This window comes from Amia ocellicauda, chromosome 1 (genome assembly GCF_036373705.1).
Source record: "Amia ocellicauda isolate fAmiCal2 chromosome 1, fAmiCal2.hap1, whole genome shotgun sequence".
Taxonomy (NCBI): Eukaryota; Metazoa; Chordata; class Actinopteri; order Amiiformes; family Amiidae; genus Amia; species Amia ocellicauda.
The window spans coordinates 45,296,548-45,308,917 of record NC_089850.1 but is presented as its reverse complement, the minus strand read 5'-3'; positions in this window follow the sequence as shown (position 1 = coordinate 45,308,917).

The window sequence follows — 12,370 nt, the reverse complement described above, 5'->3', positions numbered from 1 at the left end:
TTTCATTGTGTTACATACATGATATCAGAATGGATGCAATCAGGAGTTTTTGCCACTGATCAACACAGAAAATCCATAATGTCCATGATGTCAAAGTGAAAAACAGAATCTGCAAATTGAACTAAATTAATTACAAATACAAAACTTACAGAGATGTCTTCCACTCAACGGTAGACTAATGTATGCTGCCTCATGCTATTTGACAACTTAATTTATCAGTAATTTCATTTAATTCAGTATGACATTATTGAAGATTATATTGTGGCAAATCTTGTGCACAAAAGTGGTAAGGTATAGTAAAATTACAATTACTTGATTTGGGAGATGTAATTCGCTGTGCAGTGTCTTTGGTTGTTTTTCCTCCTACAGAACTGCAATTTGCTTTAGAAACATTGTATTAGTAATGAAAACATTTGAAATATCTAAATTTCTTTAGGGACAAATTCCAATAAATTATGACGACAATGCTTCCAATATTCATTGCCAGAGCTAATTAATGCTCATTTTGATTTCACAATCACAAAATACACTAAAGAAACTGTATCTGTGTGGATGAAATCAAAACCTTGGCCTGATCTCCAACAGCATAATCCAGGCATGTCACTTGATGGCAGTAAACTGTCTGCCAAAAGTTTCTTGTGTCTACTTAATGGAAAGCTGCCATCAGGTAGAAGTGTGATTGAGGACAGGTCAAACCTTTCACTCAATCCATGCCTTGAAAAGTAGAATTTTCTCATTAAATGATTATACTTAAAAGGACTAATTATATTATATGTGCTACTACAACAGCGATTCTGACTGCTGGTCTAGTACTGAATCCATTCCAGAAGAGCTGAGTCCTTTTGGCATTCAAAATCCATTCAGAATACAGCGCCAAGCCCAGGAGATCAGAAAAGATACATTCTTTCCTTTTTTCTACATCCATCATTTAGTTCAAATAAATAAAATACAACTTCTTATTGACTAAAAATGTTTTATTCCTGTGATAAAAAAGCTAATAGCGAGAAAAGGGGGTTCCTTCATTAATTTAGTAATGGATTGTAAGGTAATTAATGTGAGCATCATACATCATTTGCATGTCTCTGAGATTAATAACTGTTGCCTAAAGTCACAAGACTATGGAAATGTGATGTAAAGAAGAAATGGAGAGCATATACTGATTTCCAGATTTGTTTTATTTCTTATTGCTTAACCAAAGGCAATCAAGTTGCTATCATGTGAAATTGTTGTTTCTTATTGTTTATTTTTCAGATGTTTACCATAGGATGTAAACCAAATACAAAATATGGAAACAGCACACTTCACTTGCAGACAGAAATGCGATTCAGTTCAATTAGCCAGCCTTGCTTTTTTCTTTACTGGCTTACTTCTCAGAAATGAACAGCTGGCTCCATGAAAACTGCATGGAACTGTATGGAATACTTAAGAGTGCAGAAGAAAGAAACACAGCAAAACAGAAGAAAATAAAAAAAGTGCTTTAAAATTGGAGACAACATTCATCTTTCCTTCCTTTTTCCTTTTTTCTGTTTCATTTTTTATCAGTTAATTGTCTTTCTACAAGCCTGAAAAGGCACATCACTGATGGTCTTACTTCAATTACAACTTAATAAGGATTGTTCATGCTCACAGAATGATAGAATCTGGTTTGGAGGATAAACAAATAATACATTTTCCTCTCTAATCCCATATTGATCTGTTCTGTGCATATTCTACATTTTTCAGTTTTAGCTAAAAACTACTCATCCCTATCAAAACACAGTTGGCACATTTAACAGCTCTTTGCTAAAAGCTCTGTCCCCAAAGCTTGGATTGAGATTATATGTAGTGTTTTAAGGCTATATCCCCTTCAATCCCACTAGCTGTCTCTATGTATGTATGTTTTCATTCTTGAAATCTTAAAGTACATGGATTCTGACCCATCTCCTCAAATTAGACAACTTGATGTAGACATATGAATAATTGGAAGATCTGGACTGAGTTAAGGTGGATAACATGTATTTCCATCTGCTTTCATCCATTTCTTCAAAGACCTCATATGACTTGTTCATCATCATTAAAACAAAAAATGGAAACATCATTTTTCACTCTCTCTATGTGTCCATTACATCTATAGAATACACAAGCACTTTCACAGAGTGCAGATCCCTGTTCTGACCATTTTCAAATACCGGGATTTGCAATACTTGGATGGGACAGTTTCCATGTATACCTCCAAAGTTACATAAGAAGTTTCATGTAGCACTGGTGATCAGAAAGCCGAAGAATGCAATAATGAAATTAAAATGTAGAGGGTAGGCTGCTTAGTCTGTAGACTGGTACCAGACCATGCTTGGGGGGTCAGTCCAGGCACAGACCAGTACCCCACTCTAGAGACTGTAGCACGCATGGACCCATCGGTGCAGAGAGAGGGAAATGGACTGTGTATAGGCTATGCACAGCTCCACTGAAACTACAGTGTGATTTATTGCTGCTGTTCCCATCAGTAAGGTTGTTGTCCCCATTTTAAAGTAAGTGGTCAGCAATGTCTGTCACTCATTTATTTTGTTGTTTTCTTATTGGCATGTGTCAGAAAGTGATTCAGTGTGTTCACATGCCTATAGTCCTTTGGATTTATTGTGCCTAGGCTTTTGACAAGTCTGTTTATAAATATACTATGCCTATATATAATTGTACTTAGTTATTTATGTGTTTGTTTGTTGGTTTATTAACTTGTTTGTTTGTCTGATTAAATCAAAACTTTGACCCACCCGCTAATAGCAAACTACAAACCTGTACATCATAGCGGTTACATTTATGATTATAAGTGGCATCTAACTAAAAATGAAGCCGCAACTGAGTACAGTTCTGTTGTTTGCTACTAGCAGGTGGGTCAAAGTTTTGATTTAATCTGGCCCTTAGTAGTAGGTTTATGTATGTTTCCTGAGGCATTGCAACATTATGGGACTTGTATAACCCATTTTCAGGTGTGCAATGTATAGGGAGAAACATAACACCCAATTAAAAATCAATGGAAATGCTACGTGGCTCCCAGTTCACTAGAATAGGAGGCAGTTCAGATGTTATTTTCAGTGTGCATTATATTCATATACATGTAATACTGAAAAGTATATATTTTTAATACTTGTGTACTGCAGGTTTAAAACTGTCCCAGTGAATCCCCAAGACCTGTACAATAACCTTTTACAGAGTGCTTTGTGTTGATGTATGCGAGTTCCATGAATTCGGCCAGTAGAAAGGTAACACGATCTGACTTCTAAGCACTTTCGTTTTTTTTGTATTTTTCTTGGGACATTTGTGTTCCCCAAGCACCTGGGGCTTCCTGCTGCGCCCAGGATTCCCTGTATTTGCACACACGCCTGCGGGGAAGATGAAGTGAAGACGTAGGCACACTGGGGCTCTCACGGGAACGGTTGCTGGAATGTCTTCTGCATGTCATGTAAACACCTTCGTCTGAAGAACAAATCTTGAATCTGCACATTTCTCCAATGTAAACTCTGGTAAAACCAAACATGGACATGCTTCTATTATAAAGGTAATCAGCTGTGAAGATGACATGGGTAGTGGATTAAAGACTAGAAAAGTCAAGATATACTATATAATTCAAATATATATATATATATATATATATATATATATATATATATATATATATATATATATATATATATATACCAATTTCAGTACAGCATTGATTTCCTTAAGTTGACCATTTGATTATCTATATTATTATGCTATACTATTTCCTCCATTATGACAAAATATATATGAAATAAATAATGAAATATCATTGATGCATTTGCTCACACTGCAGTAACAGATGTCAGTGGCAGTCTGGTTAATATAACATTTGTTATTTATGAATCTGATTCACGGTGCCTATATAGACACATACAATGCTATCCTGCCATAAATCATGAACTGAAGTTAATAACTGGTTGCCTTGTTTCAATATTATATCGAAGCATTTTTAAGCAATTGACCCATCTGTGTTATAAAGTCCTTGAATTATGTTGCCTTTGATTTATTTATTAAATAAAAAATACAATTTCAGCACCACTGAAACACAAACACATTGGCAAACAAACACACATCCACACACAATGCTGTCTGTCTTATAGATTTTTTTTTTTACAAAACTGTATAATTTAATACTCCAGTAGCATTAAGTCAAACAAACAAACAAACAAACAAACAAACAAATAAACAAATAAATAAATGCATACTTACATACGTACATCCATACATAAATAGATCTCAGTGCTGTACTCAATAAGCATTAATAACTCAAGAGGTTCGGAAAGGCATTATTGACTGTCTACTGAATTGTACTTTCAGAAATGAGGAATGGGCAAACGATAACATACATGCACATAAAGTAGTATCTTAATTGGTGTATATGTAAAGGATTAATAATAAAGGAAATAAATAAATGGGAAAATCTGAAAAGGAAAAGAAAAAAAATCTTACTAACATTAAGGGCCCATAAACAGTTAATTGGCTAATCACTGCATAACTAATTGCAAGTCACATTCCTTCATATCTGCTTTTTAAAAGAGAGGAAGAAAATGACTGAACTTTGCTGCAAAATAAGTCAAGGGAAAAATGAAGTACTAATTAAGAAAGCCAGGATTTTATGCAAATGACTTTTTGCTGAAGATATTCTAATGAATGTGCCCCGAGTCAATCCGCATGCGTTCGCCGAGCTGACAGCTGGCTCGGAGGAAGGTCAGACGGAATCAGGCGCGCAGAGCGTAATCCTTCAGATTGGCAGCTCTGCCCCCTGGTCACTGTTTGATTATCTCCCAAATTGCTGTATTTCACAGAGATAATGATTTTTTATGGTCATGGACTTGAAGACAACTGCTGTATCCCGAGGGTTATCATGCAAGGAGACACTGGTGCGGTTTCCTCTTCAAAAAAAAAAAAAAAGTTATTTTTGTATTCTAAAAAAAGCCCAAACATATAATATATATATATATATATATATATATATATATATATATATATATATATATATATATATGTGCATTTATACATACTTATACACGCGGGCATGTCAATTAAATGTGCAAAACCTAATACATTTTCAATTTATTTATTACGTAAAGTTTGCGTGAAAAAATATTACGTGAAAACAAAATGCTGTCTTTTGCAGCTATGTAATGTAAACACGCATGAGCATACATGCTATATCTCTTGATTTCCTGTCTCACAAAAAATATACTTCATGCCTAAACAGAAGATGAAACATATCCATTCCATTTGCAAATTTAATGATGATGTTTTCACTGAAAAAAGAACCATTCTTGGACGACTTCTCAATTGTGTTTTTCTTAAGCGGATATGAAGATTTTGTTACAAAATTGAGATGGGTCAATTGAGTCTTTAATTTTCAGTACTTTGCATGTGTTCTGCTTCAAAACATGACATGAAAGTAGTGATGCTTTTGTTTATACTTAATCATTTAATTGTCGATAGCAGGGTGGCATGCTCCAATGATTAAGCTATAGCACAGGAGGAAATGTAATGCAGACCTTAACAAATTACAGATCTCAACAGCATCTATTTCTTCAGGAAAGCAGTCAGTATAATTCTATTGTCCTGCTAGCAGCGAGGATTCTAGCACTGTGCCCTTAGGGTTCACAGTTCAAAGGCCATTCCTGACCGACAAATAAAATTAGATCATTTTACCACCTAAGATGTTATATGATATAATACAGTATTTATTTATGTAATCTTATTTTTGAGTTGGAGAAAAAACATTCTAATTATTGCATCTATTGGAGACACCATTCATTTGGGACTGTAGAGAGACAATACCCCACAGTGTCAATTTGCAGACAGATTATAAATGTGAATAATATTGTCACAGAAATCACAGGTTTGTAAATTTGCTATAATCAACAAGCCATATCCTTTTTGTTTTATTTCTTATTGTATTTTTTGTCAATGAGTTAGAATTCCAAACATCGCTTTCTGAGTCGTTAGGGCATCAGTGGCATTATTTGTGCTGACAGACCAAGGCACTGGGTTATATCCCTGTATATCCCATAGCTGTAGAGCTTATTCATTTAAACTATTTTTGACAAACTGTTTATTTTAAAACGTTCACTTTTATTTATCTGTTTCATAGTAGCAAACTATCATTGACACTGCAGATTATAATTAAGGTTTTGCCCTCTAGTGAAGAGAGTTTGCAAACTAGTTGATGCATCTAGAATAGTGTACTTCTACTGAGATTTGTACAGGAACCACCTTGTGATATCTCATTATTCTCAGCCATGTTTGTACTCTGCAACTGACCCAACATGCCACAAAGGAAAGGATGGCTTGCAATCTATACTGACACAAGCCGAGTCTAATCATTGTTTTTTTTATCTGGTACAGATTTCACTGGTACAGTTACTTAAGGTATACATTTTTAGCGAAATGACAAAGTGAAGCCAAAACTTTTCTTGCTAGCTGCTATAATTGGAAAGCTGGATGAATAATTTATAGAGCATTGTTATAATCTTCACCCCCATACCTTCAGGCCATCACCAAAGGTCAGACGTAGCAGTAGATAGTACATTCCCTTCTAATGACAGACCTAAATATATTGTTCTTCGGTTTAGTACACAGGATACAAATTATTGACTACATCCTTCATAAAGCCAAATATGATTTACTGCACTTACTAATCTAACTTATCTAACAATAACCAATTTCCCATTCTCCATGCAATGATTTTTTAAATGATTTTGCCTTAACAGGACATTGTCATGATTATCTATGTATGTATGTATGCATGTATTTATACAAATTTTCTTAAGGGTTTGAGAGATGCTATTAATTACATTGATTTCCTATCAATGCAAGTTTGTTGTTCCTGTGGTTCATTCTAATTTGCATTTTTGTGACCTTAAAACTTGCAAACTGATATTAAACAACAAGTGTTTCATCCTTAATATATTCCTTGGGTATCTTACATCAATTAATCAATTAACCAGTCGATAAAGTACATATATGTTGTTGTCTCTTTTTGGCCGTAATCACAGTGATGCTCTGAGATGTCATTATTTGTCTATATTGTGTAGTAAGTGAACATCTGAGTTTGGCTCTCAGTCATTCCTGTGGTTCAGGATAATCTCTGATACTTGCATATGTGCTAAGGTAATAACTTCAAACAAGATGGTTGACAAAAATATATAACATATTTTTGTAAGAACCTTCTAAAAAGATACAGAGGCTAAAAAAGACTATTAAGTTCAGATAATAAGGGCCATATGTGAGATTTGTGATAAGCGCCACATTCAATCTTGTTATCAACTCTTATCATAGCGAGATTACTCTAAAATTAAAACAACTAAGCTTTTTAAGGGCTGAATGTTATTATTTTATTGCATGCTTTAATTCAGAATTTGCAAATCCTTTATTTAGGTGAAGCATAATTCGGTTTTGAATACCCTATTCTTACCCTGTCTTGCCACTGCAAAGGGAACCTGTGGTAGCTGCAAACACATACACACGCATTTAGCCAGTTCAGCACTGTCACAAGGTTACTTAGGATCAGCGGCTGAGTGGTCTGGACAACTCCATGATCGAACAGGACATCTGTAACAAAGTATATAATAATTCAATTATAACCTACATTTTATACAATGTACAAATGCATCTGTTTTAATGAGCGCATAGGAAGACAGTCTAATTAAATGTACAATACCATATACTTTGTCTCTAGGGGAATATAAAACACAAGTTATGTGTGTGCATCTAGGCCTGAACGTGTTGCTACATCTGTTATTTCTTTGTAATCAGTCTCTTCTCTCCCAATTCAATCAAGAGAACACTTTCTTTTGTACTTCTGTGATACTTTGCCAGTGTGGCGTCATAATTGTTTATTTACTTTCATTTTGTTTATATCCTACAGCAAGATTTTCAGATTTCAAGATTTTGTCAGATTGTGACAGGAAATCACAAATATATATATATATATATATATATATATATATATATATATATAGGCTGATGGTGGTAGTGGTGATATAAATATATATGAGTTTAAATGAGGAAATGAGAAGAGAAATGCAAGAGTGCATGTAAAGGAAGTAACAAATGGGACCAGGAGCAACACATGTATGCAGGTGTTAAGAGTTCAAGTTTCCTCTGATCCTATTTATGAATAGGCCCATTAGTCAATTAGCACACTTTTTTAATGTTATTTATTTGGTCATTGATGTCAGGATGAAGGTGAATTTATATTTATTTTCATTTTGTAAGCATTTTCTTTTTTTTCTTGGTTTTGTGATCATAATACTTTTTATTTCTTGCAAATATTTTCGGTCATAATCAAGTTACGTACCTGCTGTAAATATTTTTAAGGGAAAAGAGAAAAGACTTCACATGGTGAATTATTTCCAGTGACAACCCAACCCTGGCCTGGTGGAGACACCAGACTCCACCCTGGCCCAAGGAGGTAATGTAATAATCCTCTATCTGTTTTATCTAGCAAATGATTTATCTTTACCTCTCAAGTATGGAATATCCCACTGTAATATTATTAAAAGTTTAATTTATTATTTCACTGCCAAAAGGTAGTAAAGGTATACCTTACAGCTGTATCCTGGCGGCTCCCAATCAATTACATTCCTCTTTTAAAGAACCTGTTTCACACATTCTAACAATTGCTGACAACAGAAATCACTATCCATATAAATATCCAAAAGAAAAATAAGTATATATTACACTCCTATTACTAATCTATCTTTGAACATTTTAAATAACAGGGGCATTTTGTTTTGAGAGGGAGAGGACGTCTGTTCAGAGGATCTTTTTTGCACCAACAATATAAATTGGGAGTAGAATGACAATCTTACTGTTTTAAGCATGCCAGTATGAGCTACTAAACATAAACATCAAAATTTGAATGTGTAAGACTGCTAGTTTTCTGTTTTACGGTTTTACTTCTTCTTAAAGTTGTAATATAAAGTTTATAATGTAGCTGTTTTTTTTTAATGTAACTATGAATGCCAAATCAATTTGAAGAACATGATTTTAGACTGATTACACTCCACCTTTCCCACAGAATCTTGTCCTGTAATGAATTCCTGTAATTTATTTATTATTTTATACCAGCATTCTTCTGTATAATTTTATTACATTCAAGGAAATTCTTTCTCTACTGCCTCCTGTTTCAATATCTTATTATTTTCAGTAGTTAAGAGCAGATGTCCAACAGTAAATCATAATCGACACTGTGCCCTGGGGTGGCTTAAGAAGCTTTGTTTTTCCTGGTTTTATCTTTTTTTATTATTAGTTTTCTCTGTTCTTCAGTATTTTTAGTCAGGATGTAACTTTTCATGGATCAGCTCATAAGAGTGTGAAGCCTTTTTGTAATTTTCTAATGTGCAAAAAACATCAGCCTGTTTTACAGACTCTGTACCTATGAAATAGTTAACTACCTTTAACTATTGTGTTAATACTCAATATCTTTAATTCAAGCCTTATTATTCGTCACACCTGACTATTGAAATTTTTATGGTTTATCAAAATAATCCTGATTAAACAAACAACAACAGTACTATAACCTGAAATGTCTCCAAAACGTCAGTTGGACGATGCACTTTGCAGTTGTTTTGCACTACACTAGTTAATATTTGAACTGCTAGCTCCATGATGTATTCCCCCTTAGAAAACTTAAATCCTTGTGTTATTGTGTTTATAATGTACTGTAATGATGATGCAGGAGATGGGCCACCAGTGAGAAGTTTCACTCTGTACCTGCATGAACACCACTATGAGTTTAGTATTAGTGATGCAGTAATAAAACTATAAATAGGGGCTATTTTCAGGGTCTTGTTTAAACCTGATTTTGAAGGGTACCCTATCCTGGCCATTGCAAAATGGACGAGGACAGCATTCAACTTGCTGCCTCCTGTGTGACAGATCTTATTTTGTTAATAAGTGTAATTTAATACACTTTTTGAGGCATAGGAATGTGTGTGTGTGTGGGGGAGTGGGTTGAGAGGATTGAGCAATGTGAAGAATTACATCTTTCAAGTCATTGCAGCTGACATCGTTTTGTTGCTCAATGTCATTATAAAGATCTAAATTATAACACCAGCTAGGCAATTTCAACTTTGGCCAGAGAGATATTTGATGGTTAGCACTTTGAGGGGATTTTGTTAAGTTCTTTTGAAGACAAACAATTTTACTGGTAACCAAAAGGTCTGAAAAACACCGAACTGTCATTGATATATACTCAAAACGCTTAACTGTAGAGGCAGGTTATTTGGTAAGCTTACACTGCACGGTACACATTGAGCCAAATATTCAATTTTCTTTTACATTGCCATTTAAAGATCCCCACTACCTGGGCCTTGCATTCAGCAAACATCTGAAGATTTATTATAGATCCATATGTGTGATTGTTTTTAGAAATATATATTTTTGTAATAAGCTCAAAAGTTACACTGCATCATGTAAAACAATCCCTTAATGTCATGTCATTATCTATATTGTTTTTTTTAACCTTAAATTCATTTTCAATTGGAAGAGGAATCTACTGTAGATCATCTGCAGTATTGCAAATAACAAACAGAATAAACAAATTGATTTTTTAAGATACTGAACCTTAAGACACACACTTATTAAAACCTTTGAGGTATAAGCCACTTAACAATGCATCCTAAATTAAGCAGGAAATCACTAAAAAAATCTTTTCACTTCTTTTACAAAACTACTTTGATCTACAATACAGACAGAGAGTGGAAAATTGAACCACACTATAATTACTTTCCCTGCAACTGATAAACTGGTGTAACGAATTTGGAGTTTGAGTGATAAAATCACAGTTCTGCCCCTGGCAATTTCCCTTTTCATTCCTTAGATGACATGAATCTCCCATCATGCTTCAGGGCAAGAGGAAAGCCTTAAAAACAGCTATGTCAGGTCATATTATTTGACAAAAAATATGGATTTGTTTTTTGGAGGGGGGGTTGTTTGTTTGTTTGTTTGTATTTTTCTCATGATAATTACAGGAAGGAAAATTGAGATTTAAGGGATTAACTGTGATGCAAACCACAAAGCAGTAAATAGGTTAACCAAGACATGAAATGCTGCATACTGTAAATAAAAGGTCCCAAGCTGTTTTAATTAACTATAATCTTGAACTTGATGTGGCATGACTGCTGAGCTTGCAGCATGAACCAAGGTGACCCCCAAAACAACAACTAAGGGACAGTTATATTTAGTAGCCGTCTTGAGGTGATGATGAGTTGTGAAGTAGTGTCTCAAAAAGACATTTATTCTAAAAGGAAATGAAAGGAAAAAATACATAAATGAAGAAGCATTCAAGTGAATACCTTTGTAAGATGTATTTCAAGTTTAAAATTGACCTGAAATATATCACGATTACTGCACTTGCTCAACAGGCTAATGTTGACTGAACGTTGAACAGCCAAAGTAACACAACATTTTGACAAATAATTTGCTTCCCATAAAATGTAGAGGGACCACTTCACATTCACGCAGGGCATGTGGAGAGGTCTGGATGACATCTATGGGAGGAGCTGCTTGAAACATTCAATGAGACACCGCCCAAAGATAGTCTACTGCACATCAGGCTTATCTGTCATTTGCATTATAAATCAGGTATAAGAAACCGGCCAATCACAAAACAGCACAACTGCTTATCTTACGTAGAAATGTCATCCCGTGCAAATCATTATCAAGATTTAAAAATCCTTCAGTTACCTACAATGTTTCAGGACACTTGGTGCTGTATATGCCCCACGTATTCTTCTTTTCAACGCGTTTCACTTAAAACAGCATGAGGTAAAACAGCCTCCTTCAGAGCAATGGTCTTCCCGTAGCTTCTTGCTTTAGTGGCCTGCAAATATTTGTATTAAATCCAACCCTAAATGAAGAAAACTAAATTAAATAAATAAACATAATATATTTCTCAACCACAAATGTCCTGTTCATGATATTAGTTTTTGGACATTTTTGCAAAGTTTATATTAATGTTTGTTTTCCCACAATCTGCAAATGACTGGTTCTCTCTGCTCTGGATGGTGTTCACAGCTGCAGTGGCTCAGTCTGCGGTTCACGGTGTACTTGTTGTTCTTGGCAATGGGAATAACTTCACAGACAGTCTAGATGCTCTTTTCTCAATGGGACGGTATCAGGATTTTCTGTGATCCAGGAAAAGTAGGCCCCTGGCTACAGTATGTTGTTGCAAGCTGATTTATATACCAAAATAAAACTTAAATAAGACAGGTGGAATTACATTTGCTCCTATATAAGCTAAAATGTGCATTTATTTGCAAAGGGAAGGTTTTAAGGGCATTGTTTATTGATAGTACAAATGGTATTTGATAGCATGTAAATT